Raw genomic sequence first — 25,079 nt, 5'->3', positions numbered from 1 at the left:
ATATTCAGATAGGAAGGGTCAGATATTTTTGATATTGTAGAGTGCGAATCTGCACGATCAAGCAGTTCTAGAGGTGTGGTCAGAGAAGTTTAGTTGGTCATCAATTGTTACTCCAAGGCTTTTCACCATTTTGGATGTAGTAAAGGTCGCCCCGTCGATCTGGATTGAAAAGTTGTGATGTGGAGTCGGGTTGGCAGAAACTTCTAGCATTTCCGTTTTCGTGAGATTAAGCTGAAGATTATGATCTTTCATCCAGTGTGAAATGTCTGACAGGCAGGCTGAGATGCATGCCGGAACTGAGGGGTTATCAGGGTGAAAAAAGAGGTATAGCTCAGTATCATCAACATAGCAGTGGTAGGAGAATCCATGTTTCTGGATGACTGATCCCAACGATGTTGTGTAGATGGAGAAGAGAAGTGGTCAAAGAACAGAGCCCTATGGTACCCCAGTGTTTAGATGCTGTAGGTTGGACACCTCTCCAAGACCCTGAATGACCTGTTAGAGAGGTAAGATCCGAACCATACAAAGTGGCTTTTGGTGGATTCGTGAAACAAAAACAGCAAAAACTGCAAAAAAAAAAAAAAAAAAAAAAAACGTTGCTCCTGGGATGTATTTGTGTCACCGACTCGGTCCCTGTCATTTCCCTCGCTGGCCAGCAGAGGCCGCCATCTCCGGACTTTTAGCATTACATCATCCATCTACACTGATTGCGCATACACCTGATCTGAATCTTGTTAACGACCCACGTACCTCATATAAGCCACACTCAAACACTCAGTCAGTGCGAAGTCTTGTTCAGCCCCGGCCAGCATTACTGAGCGTTATATCCAGCCTGATCTCTTGTGTACGACTCCAGCCCGTCTCTTACTTTGCTTTGCCTTCTGCCTGCCCACGACCCATGCCTGATACACGGACTCTGATTCTCGCTGCCTGCCTTTGACCCAAGCCTGATACACGGACTCTGATTCACGCCCACTGCTCTCTACTCATGCCTGGTAACTCACTCTGTGTCTGTTCATCGTCATTCTTGAAACCCTTACTACTACTGTGGATGTGTGTGTGCACCCAGGTGCATATTGTGTGTTTGAGTGAAGTTGTGATTAATAAATACTGCATAATGGATCCCTCCGTGTCAGTCTCCTCGTTGACACTCTCTAGAAATTTTTATAGGCGTACATTTTCAGAATGAGTCTGGATTGCCAAATCAACATTAGCTATTTTAAAAAGGGGTAAAAAGGTCGTCATGCCTTGCACATGGTTTAACTCCATGAGTTATGAGTGTGTCTTGGGCATACTGTGCATTAAACCAATCTTGTCTCATCTTCCATTCCCCTTAGTAGCCACTTGTGGTCATGCCATGGCACATTTGCTATTTACATGGCAGACTTGTAGCAGAAAAACCGAACACTTTACTAATGAGGAAACTGATCTTATCGTGCACAGGGTTAAAGAGAGCAGACCATCTACTGAATGAGCCTGTGGTTTCTGCCTTTTTTATATGACTGTGGATTTGGGAGACTTGTGGATTTTTTTTTTTTTAACAAACTCCACTCCTAGACACAAATTCCATATTTTATTTCATATTTTAGTATATTAAGAGCTAAGATTTTTTGAAAACAATTTCTTAATGCAATGCATGTGCTATTTAGACATTGAAAAAAGTGATACTTGCGCTGGTCTGAAACAAGCTGATACCCTTCTAGCTTCAATCCAGTATAGGGAAACATCCATACACACATACACTATGGCCATTTTAGTTTATTCAATTAATTTATGCATGTCTTGTCTAGCAACATTTAGCTAATTTTAGGGCAGAACTTATCTACTTTTCATCACTAATAGTTGACAACACTGTATGTTGTACTTCCCATAGTAAACGCATAACCTTACCTGATGTGAGAGAAAGAAAATAGGGAACGATGTCATATTTAACGTTTTTTATTTTTTTTATTTTTGCTGGCCAAGTTTTTTTATGGCTTACAATTACAGTAGAACCACTAATGTCACATGAAATATTTTTTCTGGACTTTGAAGATCTTGTGACCATTACATTATTGAGCTTCAATGATGAAGTGCGCTTGTTTTTGAACTTTTGATTCATTTGCCTATGGAAGATTTGACTAGAAATAGACAGAAAATTCTCAAACTACTTGCTCTACAAACAAGTGTATTTACAACTATACATAAAAGGAAGAATATTAAAATAAGAAAATGTCAGTTTTCAACATCAAACAGCATAACAAGCCAGTTTTGATGTTTAAAGTTTAATGGAAGAGAATGAGACTGGAAAATATCTAAAATATCTTAATTTTTGTTCTAAAGATGAATGAAACGGTCAAATGTTTGAAATGACATGATAGGCGAGTAATTAATAAGACAATTGTATTATTTACTTAAGAAGAATGTCTCAATGACAAGTAGCGCAAGCTCTGTGATTGGTTGGTTTGGTGAAGGAGCTTCAAATCGAATGAACACAATATGTGGCCTATTCATCTTTCTTTTTCTACTTTGAAGATGAGAGGTGAACAAAGCATCACTGCTGAATTGACTCTAAAAAAAAAAAAAAAAAAAGTTCTAAACTGATAGATTAATACGCATTGGACATTTGAACAATATGCAAGGAATTTTCCTGACATTTTTTGATATGAATATTTTTGGATAGAAATATAATGAAATTTCTGACTTCAGTGTACAAAAACCTTAACTGAGTACACTAGGAAAAGCATCATGCATATAATAGCACACGCTTTGCTTCTGTTGCGTAAATTCTGTCAGTCGCTGTTAGCCGTATCAGTTTGAGCCTGAATCAGATGTGAAGGGGACTCAGCTAATTCTCAAACCTGCTCTCTAAAATAAAATCTGACAAGTGTCTTTCACATATATTCCATTGTTTATGTAATAGATACATTTTAACAAATAAAAATACTTACAGGTTTTGGCTCACAATTCACAGCTTCTTCTATTATAGTTGGAGCTGCTCCTTTTTTGAGGGATTTTTAGCCGAATCCAGCACTGAACTGGGAAAGATTCTGGAAGTTCTTCTATGTCAAATGCTACCTATATAATTATTTTCTAATTCTCTGGAACATAAATAAAATTAAATTGTAAGCACTTCTCTCTTTGTGTTGCGTGCTTTGAAAGCCCAAATACAGAAACAGAAGCTCTGTGGAAATAGCAGCGTTTGGACGGCATTTTAGCTTTCGCCTCTATAACATTACAGCGCCTCTACCCATGCCCTTTCGCTTCGCGTGTTGAATGCACGTAACCTGAATCGTTTGTGATTTCACTAACCCAGATGTATTTTTTGTAGTCCCCAAACTTTGTTTGCTGTAGGCTTTGCTTTGTAAGCTACCTTTATAAATACAATGTCTTCCTTTCCATTGAACTTTGAGCGTATTACATTCAGAGGTGTTGTTTATGTTCACACAGCTACACATGAACTAAAGGTTAAATTATGATATCGTAGTGGACCACCCTTTTAATAGTATTTTGTCTTTCCTAGGATATGGAAGTCAGTGGTTAAATGTTCTCAAAATATCATCAGTGTTCAACATAATGTAGAAACTCATAAAGAAACCAAAGTTTTAGGGTGTGTAAATAGTGAGTCACTGTAATAAAAAAATATGTAATTTTTCCGTATTTTGTGATTTATATTTTTATTTTTACCTATTAATTTATGCTTCTGAATTGCATTGTGAAAGTTGTTAATTAACAGGTATGCTTTTACACTGTACATCTTCATTCTTAGGTGAAATATATATATATATATATATATATATATATATATATATATATATATATATATATATATATATATATATATATATATATATATATATATATATACTTGTAGTCAGAATTATTAGCCCCCTTTGAATTTTTTTTCTTCATTTTTAAATATTTCCCAAATTATGTTTAACAGAGCAGAGAAATTTTCACAGTATGTCTAAAAATATTTTTTCAAGTCTTATTTGTTTTTTTAGGCTAGAATAAAAGCAGTTTTAAATTTTTATTAAATACCATTTTATGGACAAACTATTAGCCGTTTTTTAGCTATATTTTTTTTCTTGACAATCTACAGAACAAACCATCGTTATACAATAACTTGCCTAATTAACCTAACCTGCCTAGTTAACCTAATTAACCTAGTTAAGCCTTTAAATGTCAATTTAAGCTGAATAAAAGTGTCTTAAAAATATCTACTCAAGTATTATTTACTGTTATCATGGCAAACATAAAATAAATCAGTTATTAGAAATGAGTTATTAAAACTATTATGTTTACAAATGTGTTGAAAAAATCTTCTCTCCGTTAGTCGGGGAAAAAATAATCAAGCGGTCTAATAATTCAGGGGGGCTAATAATTCTGACTTCATATATATATATATATATATATATATATATATATATATATATATATATATATATATATATATATATATATATATATATATATATATATATATACAACTTTTTTGATCACTAGCCACAGTTTTGTTGTTTAGAAAATATATTTTATATAAATAAATGTGACTTTGATATGACTTTATATAGATGTTGTGTTGTCCCAGATCGGCAGTTACTACACACAAATGGTTGGTTAATCTCATATTAAAGAAATGTTATTGTAAAGGATGATAATTAAACTATATTAACAAAAATAACTGTAAGCAAAAGAAAGCAGGTAAAAAACCACGAGTGATAGTGAAAGGATGATCACGTGCCTGAGAATAATTAAAACGAAAGCAGTGACTGCTGCTGTTGCTTACAAATATATATATATTTTTCAATATTGAGCTCATAAAAGCAGCAGGACTGTGGGTACACGAGCATCGTTTTTTGTCTAGTCTTTTTCAAAGAGAACCGAACGCAAGTGAACAGAAAGAAGCACAAGTAAACGGGAGCGTGCGCGCTTTAAAGTCGCCCGCATCACATCACCTGTGCGTGCGAGTAATCATCCTCTCATACGTTATTCACCTGCTTTATCTCACGCGAACAGTTGTTTTCAGTCGTGCTGTTTCTCGATTCTAAGATCACATTTGCATGCATATTGGGCCATCCTCATTGTCGAGTCAAACCCTGCTTTGAGAAAACTACAATGTAAAAATTATTTCCAACCTGCCAAAGTTGCTAGAAAGCTGAAATCTACGGTAAGTAAGGGATCTCTTTAGACTCATCAACACCCACGATTGCGTTCATCAAATTTGCTTAAACTAAGTGTTCTAAAGTATGGCTTTATTTTATGCGCAAGGATTCTGACACAGCAATGTGAAGCAAATGCTTTACAAAAATTACATGTAGGAGGGTCATGGAAGTAGCTCAGAGGCAGAGAACAGGGCTGTCTTTGACAGCTTGCGACTTCATCTGCCACTTTCACTAAAGTACATTTACATGTACACCAATACTCCGCTTTAAAGAAGTAAGCTTTTACTTAAAAGAAGCAAAATAATCTGCCAATGGGGTAAGCAAAATAATCCTATGTCAAAAGGAAAAACAAGATTATTTTGCTTACCCCATTGGCAGATTTTTTAGCTTGTTTTAGAAAGAACTCACTTCATTTTGGCATATTATTGCTGAAAACAAGGCTATATGTTTTGCTTGTCTTGAAAATTCTTCTTAATTTAAAAATTGTGAGATATTTGGACTCAAAACTAGACAAAAAATGTAAGTAAGAAAAGCATTTTTTGCAGTGATGCCTGTCGGGTATTTTAAGTTTTTTTTATTTTTTTTTTTTTATATATTTTATATTTTATATATATATTTTTTATATATTTACTGTTGCACTAAAGCTCAAAAGGGAAGATATGATGTTATTTATTACTTGATTGTTCAAACTAACACAGTAGTGCTCTGTTTGTTATCAGAGTTGTTGAATGTTAAAATAAGGTGAATTAAATAAAAAATAAGGAGCATCCTGAATGTGTTTCTTCGCTTTTTTTAAATCTTTTTTATAGATTTTAAAGTATCGGATTGGGTCAGTAGATACTCAAAGTCAAATGAAGCTGATCAGGACATCCCTAGTGAAATATTCATTTAAGATGCAAAACTTATATTCAAAATTTATATTCAGTTCAGAGCCCCTTCAATCTACCCCAAGCCTGGTTATGACACAAGCTTTCTGTGACACAATGGTGCATTCACAAATGTGCTCTGCTTTAACTTGTATTATTAAACTTCTGCAACATTTTGTACAGGTGATGTTGCTCAAGGTGGGCTGCTTGACCAGTCAACCAGGTCTTCATGAACATTCCACTATCTAGAAGAGCAACATCCCAGTCTAATCACACCACATCCATATGCACTGATCTACCGAGACTCTATGCTGAAGTCGATAATACCCACCACCGGCTGTGGAACTGAGTAATAATAAATTAGTAGTTGAAATTCATTGATCTTCTGTGTGTGTGTGTGTGTGTGTGTGTGTGTGTGTGTGTGTGTGTGTGTGTGTGTGTGTGTGTGTGTGTGTGTGTGTGTGTGTGTGTGTGTGTGTGCGCACTCTTCCAGAAAGCAGAAAGTATTGGCCAGTGCTGTGTGATTGGGAATGAATGCAGTGATTGACAGCTCATGATGGAAGATTCTTCTGGACACAGAGAATCACAGATCACACACACATATACACAGAGAGCGAAGGTGAACAGCTCATATCATAACACATCCAAACAATGAAATATTCATTCATCATCAGTTTTACTTCTCTTACACCATCTCAAGTGCATAAAGCTATGAGTCAAAATCACTTTACAAGGAAGTTGCATTATGAACTATGAAATAATTTCATGAAGACATATCATGTTTATGTGTTTGTTTTTTTTTTTTACATAATTAAAAAGTGGACAGTATACATACAGTATACTGTATGGCACACCTACTGTAAGAAATGTTATTATAAGTTCTTTCATATCATACAACTTAGACAGCTAAAATGTAAATCATATAATAATAATAATAATAATAATAATAATTATTATTATTATTATTATTATTTGTATTATTATTATTAGCAGCAATATACATGTTATATATACATGTACAAATACAAATACATGATGAATAATAATTCAATTTTATGCATGCTTATGACAACTGTCATTAAGTGTCATTTGCTCAGTTATTTTAAGTGCTAAGCTGACATTGTTTGAGATTGAAGTCAGCAAATCTGGTCAGACCCAACCAGCTTTCTTGTGGCGCAGGAATACATTTCCAAATAAAATGGAGTAGCGGTTGTAAATTAAACGGGAGCGGGCGGTCTAAAAATAAAGTGCTTCCAAGCCAGACGTTATTTCAGAACAGCATATCTGTGATTTTCTCAGTCTTATTGAGCACCTGTACAGCCAATACTCACGACTGTTACACATAATAAATGCATGATCAGTGCTTTCTGTTAGGGATGTTCAGATCTGATCACTTGATTGGAAATTGGGCCCGATCATGAAGTTTCAGACCAAGTCATTACCTCTCGATCAGAAGATATATACAGTTAAAGTCAGAATTATTAGCCCCCCTGAATTATTAGACCCCCTGTGTATTTTTTTCCTCAGTTTCTGTTAAACCGAAAGTAGATTGTTTCGACACATTTCTAAACATAATAGTTTTAATAACTCATTTCTAATAACTGATGTATTTTATCGTTGCCATGATGACAGTAAATTATATTTGACTAGATATTTTTCAAGACACTTATAAACAGCTAAAAGTGACATTTAAAGGCTTAACTAGGTTAATTAGTTTAACTAGGCAGGTTAGGGTAATTAGGCAAATATTGTATAATGATTGTTTGTTCTGTAGACTATCGGAAAAAAATAGCTTAAAAGGGGTAATAATTTTGTCCTTAAAATGGTGTTTACAAAATTAATAACTGATTTTTTTCTAGCCTAAGTAAAAATACAAAGAATTTTTCTAGAATAAAAAAATATATATTATCTGACATACTGTGAAAAAAATCTGTTAATTATCTCTGTTAAACATCATTAGGGAAATATATAAATCAAAGGGGGCTAATAATTACAACTTAAACTGTATAGTCTCATTATTTTTAACGCATATAGTTATGCATCTATAGTTCCTAAAAGCACATTACTGGCTTTGCAAACACTGTGGCACTTTTATTTATTTTTTGTTTATATGCCTGCCGTGTGTTTTAAGTTAAGGTGCTATTTGTTTTTATATTAGATTTCTTTTATATTTACTGTTGCACTAAAGTCCAAAAGTGTAGAATTTATGTTATGTATTACTTGAATATTCAAGTTGCCTTCCAAAAGTGCTCTGTTTGTTAACAGAGATGTTGGATGTTAAAATAAGGTGAATTAGATTAAAAATAAGGAATATCCTGAATCAGTTTCTTCACTCTTCTATATTCTTTTTGTATATTGTAGTATAAAAGTATAAGATTGGGTTTCGGTATCGGTAGATACTCAAAAATCAAAAAGGTTGGGACATCCCTACTTTCTGCAAGTGCATTTTATTCACACAGTCTGTCCCGCATCATCTGCATAACGGTCCTCAGAGCAGGCTTTGGCATGACAGAGTAAACTGAATGCTTGAATGACAATCAGCTTGCAAAATTATCAGTTTACTGTTAGGAAACCTACATCAGGCAATTTTGATTTATAGGAGTCTTTTTCATGCGTCATAGACGAAAAAAAAAAAAACCTTTGCGCGATGTGATAATACTTCAGTTTTATCCTTTAGCAGTCAAAGGGGTTACACACCGAATGCACTACTCGGCCACGCAGCGGCATACATTTTAGAATTCTAAACATAGATTTCTATCATTTCTACCCAAACTAAATCTAACGCCCCATAAGCAGTTAGCTGACTATGTAAAAACAAAATAATTAACACGCAAAGAGTCTTCCGAGTCCTGACTGTCTACTCTATCTATACAAAAAAGTAGAAGGGGTGGGGCTCGACCCTAACCTAATGCACTATACAGAAGAGTAGTCCTAAGTGTTGCAAAAGGTATGTCACGTGACCTTCTTACCTGTTCGCTTCATCCAAGCCTCGTAAACAAAGTAAACTAAGAAACTGGATATGAATAACGAATGGATTACGTGAACACAGAAATGGGTAACAACAAAATACACAGTTAGATAGGGTTCTTTCTAAACACAATGCAATAAACACAAACAAGCAGAAAAAGAAAAGGGAAGAGAAGGGGCTGGTGAGTGGTCTGGCGTTCGCTTTTATGATGGGTGGTCTTTGCTTATTGGATGTGACGTAAGAATGACGTAACCGGTGAAGAAATGACTGACAGCTGAATAGACCAATGAACGGAACCTGTGAATAAGGAAAGCAGATAAGGGAGAACAGTGCAAGAGAGAGAGAGGAAAAAAAAAACACAAAAACAAAGCACAAATAGCACAAATAAATAACATACACATATCGGCAATGCAAGTCAGCAGATGTCTGCAGCACTCATCTACAACTTATCTCTCTCTTTTATTAGTACCCGATTTAAAAAAAAAAAAAAAAAAAATTTAAACCAGATCTAAATTTAGCGGGAATGGTCAGGTCGGGTAAAAATTATTATAAGTGAGTGAACAATGACAGAATATACAGTGGTAGCGGTCAGATGCGGAAAAAACCTGGTGGGAGCAGGAGTAAAAAAATCTGTCCCGCGCAGACCTCTAGTTTGAGATGTCTTTGTTAAAGGTGCAGTAGTCTACCAGTGTTGTAGGCTACTCAAATTAAACTCACAGAAGCACTTCTTCACGTGCACATGCGACACGCAGCTGAAGCAGAGCTTGCTGGTAAACTCACAGCACTTTATCATTAGCATTTTGTTGATCATTTTATCCACAGTTGACACTTAGAAGGAACATAGACATGTTATCTGAAAAACAGGCAGAAACTAAATGTGTCTGGAGAAGGGTTTAAAGGTGTTTACTTTCATAAACAGGGCATATGTTAACATGTATGATTGGCAGGAGAATATTTCTTATGTCACCGCGTTCTAAACATGAATGTGCTCTTTAAGGCAATTTTTCTTTCTCTATTCACACAGAGCAACAATCTGGGAAATTACCAGTAATGTTACAACTTCTCTTTCTGGAAAATTTACCAGTATTTTCAAAAAGGGCTTGTTCACAAATGATCCCTTTCTGGAAAATGGATGTTTCTGTATGTGTGGAAGGGGCTAATGACTGGTATCACAAGCATGCATAAAATCTCACTCATATTCATGATGTGTTATGTCATGATTATAAAGGATTCATGTCAGTCTTACGAATGCAGCGTTCAAGTAAATTTATTAGAAAGTTACCAGCTAACTAGTGACTAACACAGTGTCATACACCCATCAGCACCCATTTTTTACTCTCATTTGGCTTTTGGCGAGTGTTAATTTAATCACCTCTATGTTTCATCATGACCACAGCCATTGTGCTACAACAGATCTGCATCCCTTTGTTCAGCATATAAACCCATCTGTCATTTTTGCTAATCTCTTTCATATTCTGCAAGTCTGACTCATTCTATTATTCACCAAATATCTGCATACGTGCTTCGATAATGATTTCAGTTTACTTTCATTAATCTGATGGATTATAAATCTAGATTTATATTTGAGAGTTGAAAATGTCGTAGTTGATTCTCTCCGTCTGATTACAGCTTGTGTTGTTTCTGGTGCTCTGAAAAATAGGCCAGCGAATGAATGCAGAAACCTGAATAATTATGAGCCCCAGAGAAATGCTTGACCTTTGATTCATGACACACCAGATATTCAGGGTATAATTAGGAGATTTTTTTTAGTGCTGCAGCTATGTCGCCTTAATCCCAAATGCCCATCATAAATTATTCTCTCTTAATGATTAAAAAAAAAATCATATATCAAAAACACATTTTTCCCCTCAGAGACAAGTTATGATCTGATAATGCTGCAAATGGCATTATGCTCTTTTAAAAATAAAAGACTCGTTACTTCATCTTCATTTGAATATGACAGATGAGAATATCTTTATTGATTTAAATAGCTGAGTATGGAGTTCATTTATTTTAAGCCAGAAGGTCCAATATTAAACTGGTGTATTTAGTACACTTGATCTTTATTTGCATTTATTTGTTGTAAGACAGATGGATGTATGTCCACAGTGGAGATGATGATTATTTACACACTCACAGGTTTAATTTGGCACAAATGAACTGACTAATTGCCCATTTACACCATAAAGAAGAACTGTTAAGGTAACCATAGCAATAAATATATTAGCGGCCAAACTAGTTCTAAGGATCCTGGTTTCATTTTGAAATACTTGGTCATCTGTGGCTTTAAAGGGTTGAATTGTTTTATGTTTTCCGATTGGCTGTCACTGTCAGTGTCTTTCATTAGCAGATTGTAATATGAGTAATAAAAGTTTTGGGAAAAAAAATATTGTAACAATTTTATATTTATTTATATTAGTGCTGTCAATCAATTAAAATAATTAACTAATTAATCACACCTTTTAAAAACAATCGTGATTAATGGCGATTAATCGCAATTAAAATAGTGAAACGTTTAATTTTGGCTATTAAAATGTAAAATTAATGTAAAGGCAAGACAAAAACTATTTAAATTCAAAATATAATTGTTATTAGAACTTTTGTTTAACTTGTAACACAGATTTCTTCATGTAAACAACAAACACACAATAAACCATTAAGATCCTGGCTTGACAGCCATTTTTATTAAAGAAATTAAAACACAGGCATGTTAATGCCATTTGAATTTCAAAACAATTAATGCCAATAAAAAAAAAAAAAAAAACATTGATTTCCATGTTGGATTCTAAGTGGACTGCAAAAAATGCCAAAATACAGGCATTACAGATATGGAAAATGGAAAATTATAATAATAAGCTATTGAATACAAACAGTTGCACTCATTGTAAAGTTTTATTGCTGTGAGTTGAGAACAGGCCTGACACAGACACACACAGACACACACACAGACACAAGCTGGAGCGACTCCCTTCAGATTCAACACGCATGATCGTGTTCATCAAATTTGCTTAAACTAAGCGTCTTAAAGTATTACTGTATTTCACAATAATTCTAACACAACAACGCAAAGCACACACTTTCGTTGCGTTTAATGAGAAAACACGCTAAACTTGGAGGGCTCATGCTAAAAGGCAGAGTAATGCCCTGTCTTTGACAGCTCGCGACTTCACCAGAGACTTTCTGAGTACATTTACATAAGACACCAATACCTGATTTTAATATGATTAAGATAATACTCTTATTAAAAGTCTATCGTGTAAGCAGCAATTTTATTACCTTAAAGGAACACTGAGTCACGAAATGCGGAGGATTTTCTTTCTGTGCGCCATGCGGTATCAACTTACAACAGAAGTCGAAAGTTAAAAATGAAACACCTGAAATTGCATGAAACTCTGGATAACCTGTGATGCGACATTTATTGTTTAATACTGAATCTTGCCTTCAAAAAGTGCTTCCTTGGTCTTATCCACATTTCTTGCATGTTGAGCACACGTCGAATCTCGAATTCTCGAATCTGATTGGCTGATAGCCGTGATATATTTAATTAATATCAGCACCCGTACAGCCTTTTCACCCTTTGTGTATTACTTCGCCCACATACAGCCAGCAAAAAGCAGACATTACAGATCTAAAGTTTAAAAGATGCTTTCTTAGCTGTTTAACTGTCAGCTTATGATTTGAATCCAACGCAGAAAAAAAGTAGTTCCTCATACAAAAGGGTTTTTGAGACTCTCTATGTTTGATTTTGTTTTTATATACATGAATATGCCGTCAAACTGTTGTATAAACGCAATATTACACTCGTAGCAGTGCGATATGGCTGTATATCGGCACTGCGGCCTTGTGCCAACGCACGCCTCCCACCAGTGCCGATATACAGCCATATCGCACTGCTACTCGTGTGATATTGCTCATATACATATATATATATATATATATATATACACACACACACACACACACAGTTGACGTCAGAATTATTAGCTCCCTTTAGATTCTTTTAAATATTTCCCAAATTATGTTTAACAGAGGGAAGAACATTTTTACAGTATGTTTGATAATATATTTTCGGCTAGAATAAAAGCAGCTTTTAATTTCTTGAAATTCAATTAATTCTCTTTATAATAACTACACACTATGAACCATTTATTAAGCATTAGCATATGGTGAATTCATTATCTATTAAGCATTAACTCGACATTAATAAACTCCAGCTATAAATGCTCGATTCTTGACAGAACCACATTTATACTGTGCTTAATAATGGTATTTTTATACTTTGTTAATGATTTGTTTTTTCATAACTAAATGAAGTATTGCATTATTTACAAACCATTTGTATTTAAGAATAGTTGGTGGTTTTTAAGATCATTCAGAATGAATTAGTAAATGATTTATTATGAAGTATTAAAATCAATGTTTATACTTCTTATTGTTCAGGCATATATTAATGGTTACCAAATGCTTTAATTTTATTTAATTTTAATTTTATTTGTTAATAACAAATGCTTTATTAACTCAACTGCATGCTGTTTTGTGACCTAATCTAAAGTGAGGACTATTTATACTTTATAAATTCCTTATAAATGATGATTAAATGCTCAATTTCAAATAAACAATAATCTTTGCAATCTTATCTAAAAAGTAAAATTACTGTAAAGTTAAAACATTGCTGAATGACAGGAGTGTCAAAATACGACATAAAATTGTATAAAACAACAACAAACTAATATTTAGCAATATAATAAGATGCAATGTTGAAACTGTACAGCAATTGTATTTTAGAATAGGTTGAAAAGATTTTTTTTTTTCAATTGAAGTACAGTTTCATTTGTGTATCTTCAAATGAATTGGAAAGAATAAAGTCTTTTATTTATTTTATTTATTTATTTTTCCAGTTTGAATAGAACTGAGCCTTAAATTGTCATTTATAAGAGATTTATAATGCATAAACAGTCCTCACTTTAGAATAGGTCACACAACTGGATGAAGTTGAGTTATTAAGCCTTTGTTAACATACAAATTAACTATTACTATATGCCTGTATGATAAGATTTATAAATGTTAATTTGAACAGTTTATATGTAACGAGGAGTCTGACATGGAGGAATTCATTTGCACTATATTTATTAAACACAGTTTAATCACAATCACACAATATGCACTTGTGTGTGAACTCACATCAAACGTAGTTAGTATGGGTCTATGGGCAGGCGGCTGGCTGTCAAGGAGTGTGATAGCAGGCATGAGTCAGAGGCAGGCGGCGTGGTTCAGAGGCTAGATATAAGGCTGGGTTCAGGGCAGGCGGCGTGGATCAAAGTCAAGGGGTATAAGCAAGGTTCGAGGTAGGCGGCAGACAAGGCAAGGTCGATATACAGTCCAGGTAATACACGGGAGATCAGGTAAGGAGATAAGGCTCAGTAATGTCAGACAGGGTAGAACAAGACTTCGCACAGGACTGAGTGTGTGAGCTGCTTATAAGTGTTTTGCATGGATCATAAGTGTGCTGCAGGTGTGTGTATCAATCAGTGTATGAGCATGACGTAATGGTTAGAGGTCCGGTGATGGTGACCTCTGCTGGCCAGCGAGGGAAATGACTGGGGCCGAGTCAGTGACATTATAAATCATTTAATAACTCATTATGAATTATCCTAAAAAACAACCAACTATGCTTAAATAACTGGCTTGTGAAAAATGAAATACTAAATTAAGTAATGAAAAATAAATAATTCACAAAGTATGAAAGTACAATTATTAAGTACATTACAAATGTGGTTCTAAGTCAAGAATAGAGCGTTTGTAGCTTTAGTTATAAACTGTTTACTAATGTTTATTAATGTAGAGTTAATGCTTAACAGATAATGAATTCACTATTTTCTAATGCTTAATAAATGGTTTATAGTGTGTAGTTATTATAAAGTGTTACACAGGATGGATCTGTCACCGTACCTTGCGTTCTTGCTACCTTCCTCTATTTAGTGTTACAGATCACCTTTCTCACCTGCTTTTATTTGCAGTCACAGGAACACCAGTCATTTCGGCTAATTCTTTCCACCTGTTTCTCATTCCCTTTTTCCCCATTTATAGCACGTAATTTCCCTTCATGTTTGTCAGTATGTTGTCACTTATGTGTCTGTGTGAAGCATTCTGAGCGAGGGTCCCGTTACTGTGGAGTTTTTTCTTTGATGCTTCCCCAGCGTTTACCCAACTGGGATACCTTTGTTTCGTTGCTTTTCCTGAGACCCTCTACTTGAATAAAGACTTTGTTTCCTCTGCATTTGAGTTCACCTCTTCTTTGCCCGTGACAGGATCAACATCAGGAGAGTTCACACTGCATGACTTTAAAATAGGAAGAATCACAGACAACTTTGTCCAAACTGCGTTTTACAACCAAACAAACACGGAAAAAGTCATGGAAACAACACAGTCATAAAATGTATCTTTCTTTATTGACTACATAATGGAAAAAGAAGACTTTAAGTTAACGTTAGAAATGTGTGTTGCTCACTTGACCTTTGAAGAGCAATAACAATCTGTCCTCAGCTCTTTTTTTTTTTTTTTACTATTCTACATGATTGTGATATTGATCAGATGACACGTCAAACAGACAAAGCGCTCCTGCCATATTTACAGTAGTTTTTCCTCCATTTCTTGGGTCCAAATAAACTGAAAATGAGCACTTTTAACTTCTCCCTCAACCTCCTGCTGGCCTGCAGGTACCCGTACGAGTGAATGCTATGCTCCCATTGGCTGTAGCTGATCGCAGATGTTATTTTCAATCAAAACTCATTGCACACGGGATTTAAATCAGTGTCAGCTCCAGATATTTAGTACTCCAAATATCTTATGTGTGTCGGCGACTCATCTGTGATTCTCTTAGATTATGTCTTTGATATTTCACACTGTGTGTGTGATTGTTGCTCACGTGAACGAGCACCAATTTGCCTGTGATTTTAGGCATTTGTCAGTTATTTCTCAAAACTTGTCGGTGATTCAAAATCAGGGCTAAAATCTTGCAGTCCGACCTCTGCATTAATCTGACTAAAGTCATAACTGAACTAAACAAAAATGGAATTAATATGTGGAGTATGCATTTATTAGTGGCATTATTGATTTAAACACTGCAATCAAATTATTACCGTCATGCAAGACTTTTCGACATATTTTCTGACAAGAGCCACACATGCAGCTGTCAGTAAAGGACCGCACATACACACACATCATGAAATGCAGATTTTTTTTTTCTTTCCATTTGGCATGCATTATTAAATTCCATAACCATCTCACCAGGCCTTACTCCTTATTTGAGTCTAATACCCTAGTTTAACATGGGGGTATGAATGAAATGTTCATGAGTGAATGTGACCCAAAATTACAGGAAACTCTTACATGGAAGCATTTCACGTAAACATCTTATTTATATTATCGTCAATTAAGGCAAATAACTAGACTACAAATGTCCATGTAAATGTAGTCAGTAGTGTCTTCGAAGTAAGTGAAAGATCCAGAAGGGCATCTTTCTGATTTGATTCAGAAGGGCACTTTTTTGTCACATGGCTCACCGGTCAGGCATACATCCTCATTAAAATATCAAGGTGAAAGTCATCATAGCTTGCGTGGAATATACCCAGCACCCAAACCAACTATGAGAATAGATTAATGTTTAGCCTATAACGGCCCACCACTAATATAAGTATCAGTGCTTCCCATACATAGACTTCTCTTGGGTGGGCCACCCAGGTATGTTTATGGCCACCCAATTGGTAGTGACACATGAATAATACTATCGTTATCATGCTTTTAAACGTTTTTTTTATCAGCACAAGAAAGTCAAACAATCGCGATCAATTAACCAGTGGAAAATCTTCTCTCGCTCTGCACGTTTCCTACTGCTGGTTCTGTGTGTGCAAGAACCGTCAACACTCACACATCACGTGCTCTGTAAATCAACAGAGATGGGCTTTTTGTGCCAAAATGCGTCCAACCATAGTTTTTCAATTTAATAAAATGTCTGGGAAAGTCCTCACCCCAGGTGGAGGAGTTTAAGTATCTCAGGGTTTTGTTCATTAGTGAGGGAAGGATGGAATGTGAGATTGACAGGTGGATTGGTGCAGCGGCAGCAGTAATGTGGTCGATGTACCTGTCCGTTGTGGTGAAGAAGTAACCCTGATTTTGACAAAATTTTAGTTGCTCAGGCAACCATCATCTATCTTTCCCTATGTTTCCCTACAGAGGTTTGGTAGAAAGACTGGTAGGTAAGTAGGTCACGTGACATACATTTCAACACATAGGAGTTCAACTGTCTAGAGATACACTAGGGAAGGGGGTGAGCGCCAACTAGTGTATTTTTGGTTAAGTGGATAGTTAGTGTAGTTTAGGTAAGACGTCTTGGACGTTTAAGATTTACTTTTTCACATTATTGTTTATTAGCCTAGATTAGCGGGGATTTGATATTAGTATTAGACTGTTTGGTTTTGATTGTTTCTTTGCTTTAGCGCCACCCATAGCCAGTCTTTCTTATTTATGTTTTGTTTTGGTTGTGAATTGTAAATAATGTAAATAGCTTACATACTGCTTCACTAATCACCACTTGTAAAATATCACTTTATTTGCACAGCAATTCTTGTATGTGGTCATTACTTTGAGTACAATTTTCTTTGAGTGTTTATTTGAACAAAATCCTCGGTCAAGTGTGCAACCCCACTCCCCTAGACTACCCAGGCGTTGTAACAGCTTTTTTGGGGTTTTACAAAGTAGATTCTTGAAAACTCAGTAGAAAAATAATATGCACTGTCATCATGGCAAAGACAAAAGGAATTAGTTATTCAAATGATTACATTTACAAATGTGTTGAAAAAAGCACCTTGAGGTGTCAGAAGTATTTTGTAAAAATACAGGGTTCCACACAGTTGATTCATGTGGTCCCAACACAAATTGATCAAGTTAATTTAAGTGGTTTGTGCATAAATCAATTAAGTTGTCCCAATAAAAAAATAAATAATAAAAAATAGTATTGTGTTGTTTCAATAAATTTTAAATAAGTAGTTTGAACAAGCAGAAATCTGAATACATTTATAACTTTTTGTTATTTATATTTGAAGCATGTATTAGTGTAATAACAAGCGTTATTATATAAGTATATTAAGTAAATATTTATTTGCCTTCTCACATCTCACACACCGACTGTTGTCGATTAACATGAATATGTATAATTTCTAATAACAAACAATTACAGCTTGTTATATGAATTTGATATATGTTAGCTTGAAAAAAAAAAAGACTCATATTTAGGGTAAGCTTTCTATAAATTAAAATAATATTACTTTTATTTAATTATGTTTTGTAAATAAAAGTAGAAAAGCTGACAGTTTTTCCTCCACCAAAAAAAAATTAAATTAAAAAAAAAAAAAAAAAAAAAACATGGAGTACTTGATTTTGCACATATTTTAACACAATTGATTATTATAAATTATTTTGCTGGCACATGAGATTTATTTGGAATAAATACTACAAAGAAATGCAAAGTCACAACTATACATAATTAAAGTAGACATTACTGGTTCCAATTTATGAAAGAAAAAGTAAACCAAGAACAAAAGATAAAAATAAAAGCAACGATCCTTTCTAAAAGACTAAAACTATTTAAGATTTTCAGAATGTTTCTTCAAATTCATCAAAATCTATATGAGTGAGGCATAATCTGAACAAAAATGGAAAATGTGTAGCTGCGGTCACAGCATTCCAGCAGAATCTCACAGATAAAACAGACCTTTTGTCACCACTGTAGGAATGCATGACACTCAGTTCACACAAAAGCCAAACCAAACTGAACATCTTTCTCTTGCTCAAATTGGTGTTATCAATTGGAACCTGCTTCAAAATCCTTGGTAAATCTTTCACCCTGAAGTAAAATTCCATATTGTGCGGATTCCTGCAGAAATGACTGAAACCATTATTGTTTCATCTGTAAAAATTTGCAGAACAAAACTGTAACCGTGCCTTAATTCTCTATATCAGATATATAACATGTATGTTAACGGTCTCTTACTGAAACACATCCCAATATTACACAGTATTTACAAATTTAAGGTGCTAGTTCATGAATAAGTTAACTATCACTCTATAGTTTAAACACCCAAAAAATGCACATGTCGCTTATATAAGCTAGCTATGTTAGCATGTTGCTAAACTTAACACATGAAAAAAGACTCTTTTACAACAATATGTGTCAGTGCTGATTGAACAGCTACTTTGTATATATAAACAACAATTAGTATTTGACATTTCCCATTTTAGATGGTCATCTTTGGTCACAGTGTGTTTGTGAGATTTTCTGTGAAGTACGCAGTGCTGCCTGCTATTTTCGACAGCATTTGAATTGGCATTGGGTCATGTGGAGCTTATAAATGTTGCAGATCATTTGGGCTTGGAACACAGTAAACGTCTTTGTTTGTCTCTTAATTTGAGAAGAACACCACTGGATGAGAGATCTGGAAGAGATGGCACACAGCCCTCTGAAAAGTAAAAGAAAAAACATAGCCAGTTAGTTCCCATCTTAGTTTCCCATCTATTCAATTGTGGAATTCAACTCTATATGCAGCTTACTTTACTACTGACGAATAAAATATTAGACGTAAAATATGTTCATGGTCCGCAAGAGAAAATAATAAGCCAGTCTATAAAAATGACCCGTTTACATTGATTCTTTATACTGAATCAAGTGTAACACTTGATTCAAAAAAAAATATTTTCCACAGCTGGGCTATTTTTGTTTTGTGAAGGGTTTTTACGAGTCCCTTGTTTGTCCTGTTGTTCTTTAGAGAAATCCTCCAGGTCAAACAAAAGCTTTGGTTTTTCAGCAATGCGGAGTATTATTTCAAGCCTTTTCAAATATGACTGTTTGATTTTGAGATCCATATTTTTACACCGTGGACGAGCGGGGGACTCTTGTGCAACTATTACAGAAGGCTAAAAACACTCACTGAAGGTCCAAAATGAAAAAAAAAAAAAAAAAAAAAAAAAAATATATATATATATATATATATATATATATATATATATATATATATATATATATATATATATATATATATATTTATTTATTTTTTTTTAAGAGCAGGAGGTGTTGTTTTTGAAATTATTATTATTATTTTTGTCATTTAGTACTGTCCTTCAGAAGCTACAGAAGATATTTGCTTGTTTCTAAAAAGGCAAAATACATTGATCTTCAAATTCAACAATTTTTTATGCTTTTGTAATAATTGAAGTGTTATGCCATGGTCACAATAAGGGCTGGAATAATTAGACAATTTAAAAGATATTTATTGGTCCATATTACTAAGCTTGAACTTTCCAATGCAGTGATTTGCAAAACTTGTCCCATAAGCTTGCTTTTCCGGTAGGAATGAACCAATACCACTTTTAACAAACCGATACGAGTATGAGTGATTTCATTTGTGTACTTTTCCATAAAGAGAGTTTTGATACATCTTAGATTTGGTTTTAATGTGCAGTTTATTAGAATATAGGTATTTATTTATTTATTTATTTATTTATTTTTGTGCCTGCAGCAAGGATGAACACAAAAATATTAACAGAAAGCTATTCCAAGCCAAAAATATACACACATTGTTGATAACCCTTTAAATCGATAGAGTGATCAAGCATGGACATTTAACAAATAATCATTGCGCTGACACGTGTACACGTGTGTGCAGCTTAAGTTACCTTATAGGGTCACTTTCTTGACATTGCACATCGTGGAAGCAAAAAACCCTGTTATGCATGGTTTTTCATTATTTTCACGAATCCTGCCATTAATCCATGGGTCAGGTAATTACAAAGTAGGTTAAAAACTGAAACTAATTTGAATTTGTCATTAACAGTGAAAACAGCTGAATATAGGCTTTTCTAAAACAATGAATATGTATTCATTCATTATTTTTCTTTTTTGGCTTAGTCCCTTTTAATCTGGGGTTGCCACAGCGGAATGAACCACCAACTTATCCAGCATATGTTTTACGCAGTGGATGCCCTTCCAGCTGTAACCCATCACTGGGAAAACAATGAGTATATCACTTCAAGTATATTTATATTATTATTTGACACACCAGTTTGTGTTTGGGCACTGAAGCATATGCTGTATAGCAAACTTGTTTTGAAGCATTTTGCCTGTTATTTGTTCTTCTTGTTTATTTTGTAGACAAATGACCAACAAAACATACATTAAAATTAAGATACAAATTATACCAAACAAAATTGGTATTAAAAAGATAATGTTTACAAGAAAAAAAATATATGCAGTGTATATTTGCTTCTGAGTCTGGATAGAAATATATGGACAATAAAATTTTAATTAATAAAACCACTGTAAATCGTTGTATCACAAACCTCTGTCATATAGGCCTATTTGCTATATACAAGTGATTATTCAAAAAATTATGCCTTAAGCATCTGTCTTTTGTCAGAAGTCAGAATTATTAGCCCCCCTTAATTTTTCCCCAATTTCTATTTAACGAAGATAAGATTTTTTTTCAACACATTTCTAAACATAATAGTGTTAAGAACCCATTTCTAATTACGAATTTATTTAATCTTTGCCATAATAACAATATTATTTTACGAGATATTTTTTCATTACTAAATATTTTTTAAGACACTAGTATTCAGGATAAAGTGACATTTTAATCCTTAGTTTCTGTATAAGTATGGTAGACTATTGAAAAAATAATATATAGCGTAAAGGGGCAAAAACTATTTTTCCTTAAAGTCTTTTTTAAAAAAATAAAATAAGCTTTTATTCTAACCAAAATAAAACAGATGAGACTTTCTCCAGAAGAAAAAAAAATAAATAAAAAAATTATATATATATATATATATATATATATATATATATATATATATATATATATATATATATATATATATATATATATATATATATATATATATATATATATATATTATCAGACATACTGTGAAAATTTCCTTGCTTTGGTAAACATCATTTGGGAAATATTAAAAAAAAGAGGAAAAAACTAAAACAAAAGGAGACTAATAATTCTGACTTCAACTATATATATATATATATATATATATATATATATATATATATATATATATATATATATATATATATATATATATATATATATATACAATGAAGTGAAACACTGCTCTGTGTTATCAGTCTGTGATATCATGTACGATACGAGTATTTAAAAGCAAGTATCAACACAATACCCAACACTGGTATCGGTATCGATGTATCTCTATATCTCTACTTTCCAGTCTGTCACATCTTGTCTGTTGCGATTGAAAGATAAAAGCCTGGGTGGGGCTATCATAAATGAAAATGAAGATTTGCGGGGGTAGGGATGTCGGTGGTGCCATGTCTTGGACGAAAGGGAAGAGGCAGGTAGGGGGCTTCGCGGATAAAAGTGAAACTTGAGGTGAGGGGCCCCTAATAATATCTCAGAAGCCCCCCAACCTTGTGGGCCCTTAAGGTTGATTTATACTTCTGCATCAAGCGCATGCGTATGCTCTGGCGCAGGCTTCGTGTGGTCGCATAGCCCTCTCCACGCACCTCTTAAAAAATTTCACATTGCAACGTCGGTAGTGCAAGCTCTGTGATTGTTCGGCTTGATATCGCTGACCATTATTTTTTGGGACTGAGAGGCGCGGGAACCTGTTGGAGTGAATGTTTACAAGTATAAAGTCCTGTGAAGGAGCCCCAGCTGGAAAGTTTTGTTTACCTTATGATTAAAATTGTTGTACATCTGCTGGTTTTCATCTTAAAATTTGGGGGGTGGGGGGGTGGGGGGTTCAGCTACTTGTACATTAGGGTTGCGTTCAGAAAAAAAAAAAAAAAAACACCCGTGAAGAAACTCGACACAGAGGAACATAAAAAACTCACTACCAGCTAATGCTTTGGAAGTGATTTTGCAGACAAACACAAACGGTGCCAAGAAGTATAAATGCATGGCAACGTGCAAGGAAGACTTTCGTCACAACATGGGTCACGCCAATTACTCAACACCGAAGTATAAACCAGGCTTTAGATAGGTCCTAGCCAACAGTTCGCATGATCTTTAAGACTAACACACTCAACTTTGACTTTGATTTCATTGAAACGTTAGGTTGAATTATCTTCTTTACTTTTGTTTAAGGCCATGTCCACTGATATTTTTATAAACGTGGTTTCATAAAAATCTCTGTCCATATAAAAACACAAAAACACACTGTGATGTATGTTTAGAGCATGCCGACCCAACATGGCATGATAAAGACACTTTTAAGCTGGGTTCACACCAAATGGGAAATAAGTATTTGCATGAGTAAATTGCTAACATTTCAATGCAAATGTGAGAGGCAGATTATTGTCCTGCGGGTGAACGATATAAAATAGGAGATGATTTTGCCACAAATGTGCAGAATTTTGCCTCATTTCTGTCTTCCGTGTTTGGTGTGAAACCAGTCATGTTGACCAATCAGAAAGGAGAAAACAGCACGCACACTGACGTCATAAGCTGAAAACTCCGGTTGTATCGTCCACAAGAATACACAAAAGAAAACCTTCACCCTGTCTGGAGTTTTTAAAAAAGTTTAAGTTTTGGTAACCTGATACTGCATTTTCATATGAACATACAGTGCAGTTTTGAAAATACCCAAGGCCAGGGCCTTAAATGGAGTCAAAGCTGAGTGTAGATCCTTACCTCATGCCTGCCTAACCACCACGACTACACAGTCAATTAAATCTGACTAGCTGAAATACTTACAGACAAACATTCGTATGCACATGCCGCACATGGCGACAACACTGGCGATGTTGAGAGCTCGTCCACACTCAGGGCTCATCAGACAGTTCCTGGTGCTCATACAGCACCTGCAGCATGCGTTCTGGCTCCTATCAGCCGACTGGCTTTGCTTGGTGTTGCTTGTCTGCTGCTGGGTTATAACCTCTTCATAGGATGGTGGGGGGCTCTTGTACTCCTCCTCCATGGCTGGTATCCTAGTTCAGACCTGAGGGAGGATGAAATGGTTACAGCTGTGACTCACAAATGCAGGGGGGGAATCAATCGATGGTAATTACGTTCCAGTATCTGAGAGCATCCTTTCATTGTCATTAAATGATATGGAAATAAATCAATTGCTCTATGGATCATGCATGCTTTATCTGTTGACACATTGCTTTACGGAGAATGCCTAAGTCGGAATGTTGTTTAGAAGCTTCACTGACAATTAGCTATCCTTCTGTAAAAAAAAAAAAAAAAAAGATGCCCACACCTTGATTTCCTGTGCTTTGTGTTTATCTTATATTAAGAGATTATGTGTCATAACGATGTTTTTGATTGATTGATTGATTGATTGATTGATTGATTGATTGATGATGATGTCTCTAGAGCACTGGTTCCCAAAGTGGGGGTCGGGAGACAATGAGGGGGTAGCTTGTAATTTAGAAAAATATCATATATGTTATTAAACTATTAGAATTACCATGTTTCACCCACAACTTGCAGAAGATTAAAAAAAAAAAATGTATTTAATAGTTACATAAAAAACAACATGCTAACAAAAAGCCATCAGCCTTTCGATTAATTTTCCATTGGATTGTGTCCCTTGGGCTTTTATGCTAGATTAATGACACAGCAATAGTATTAGTTGCAGAAGATTGAATTTACAGCACAATGGTAAACTTTTACAATATTACGGCACTCATGTACATAAAAAAAAAAAAAAAAAAAGACCATGACTGAATATAAAGGATGATCTCTAAGTGGGGGTCTCCAAAATTAAACATTGTGCCCACCATTCTCATTAAGTGAGGTTACTATTAAGGTCAACAATATAATAATGGAATAATGACTATAAAAAATATGGTTGTTATGTTATGTTTTTTGTGCTGTTAATAAGCTTGTTTATATAGGTCCTATTGGTCTGTGTGCACCGTTGTGTGCTATGTTTGTATGTTTATATCCACCTCTGAGGATAGTGGGGGTTGCGAGTCACTGGAATTGTTACTTTGGTGGTCGCTAGCTGAAAAGTTTGAAAACCTGCATAGCAGCAGATTCAAAAGTCACTTTGTAAGGACACACTATGCAT

The 25,079-nt window shown here is 34.5% G+C and overlaps 1 long non-coding RNA gene across 1 annotated transcript in view; it reads right to left on the bottom strand.

Annotated features, from left to right (window-relative positions):
- Window positions 1-17,570: 17,570 nt before the first annotated feature.
- The window catches only part of si:dkey-54h16.1, a 29,839-nt gene continuing 22,330 nt past the window's right edge, over window positions 17,571-25,079 (bottom strand). Inside the window, exons 4-5 of the long non-coding RNA XR_002458067.3 lie at window positions 23,756-23,999; window positions 17,571-19,492 (exon numbers count right to left, since the gene is read on the bottom strand). This is a non-coding gene — a long non-coding RNA (si:dkey-54h16.1). The remainder of the gene's footprint in view (window positions 19,493-23,755; window positions 24,000-25,079) is intronic.

Source organism: Danio rerio, chromosome 3 (genome assembly GCF_049306965.1).
Source record: "Danio rerio strain Tuebingen ecotype United States chromosome 3, GRCz12tu, whole genome shotgun sequence".
NCBI lineage: Eukaryota > Metazoa > Chordata > Actinopteri > Cypriniformes > Danionidae > Danio > Danio rerio.
Note: the sequence above shows the minus strand (reverse complement) of the source record. Positions and strands in the feature narration are given on the sequence as shown.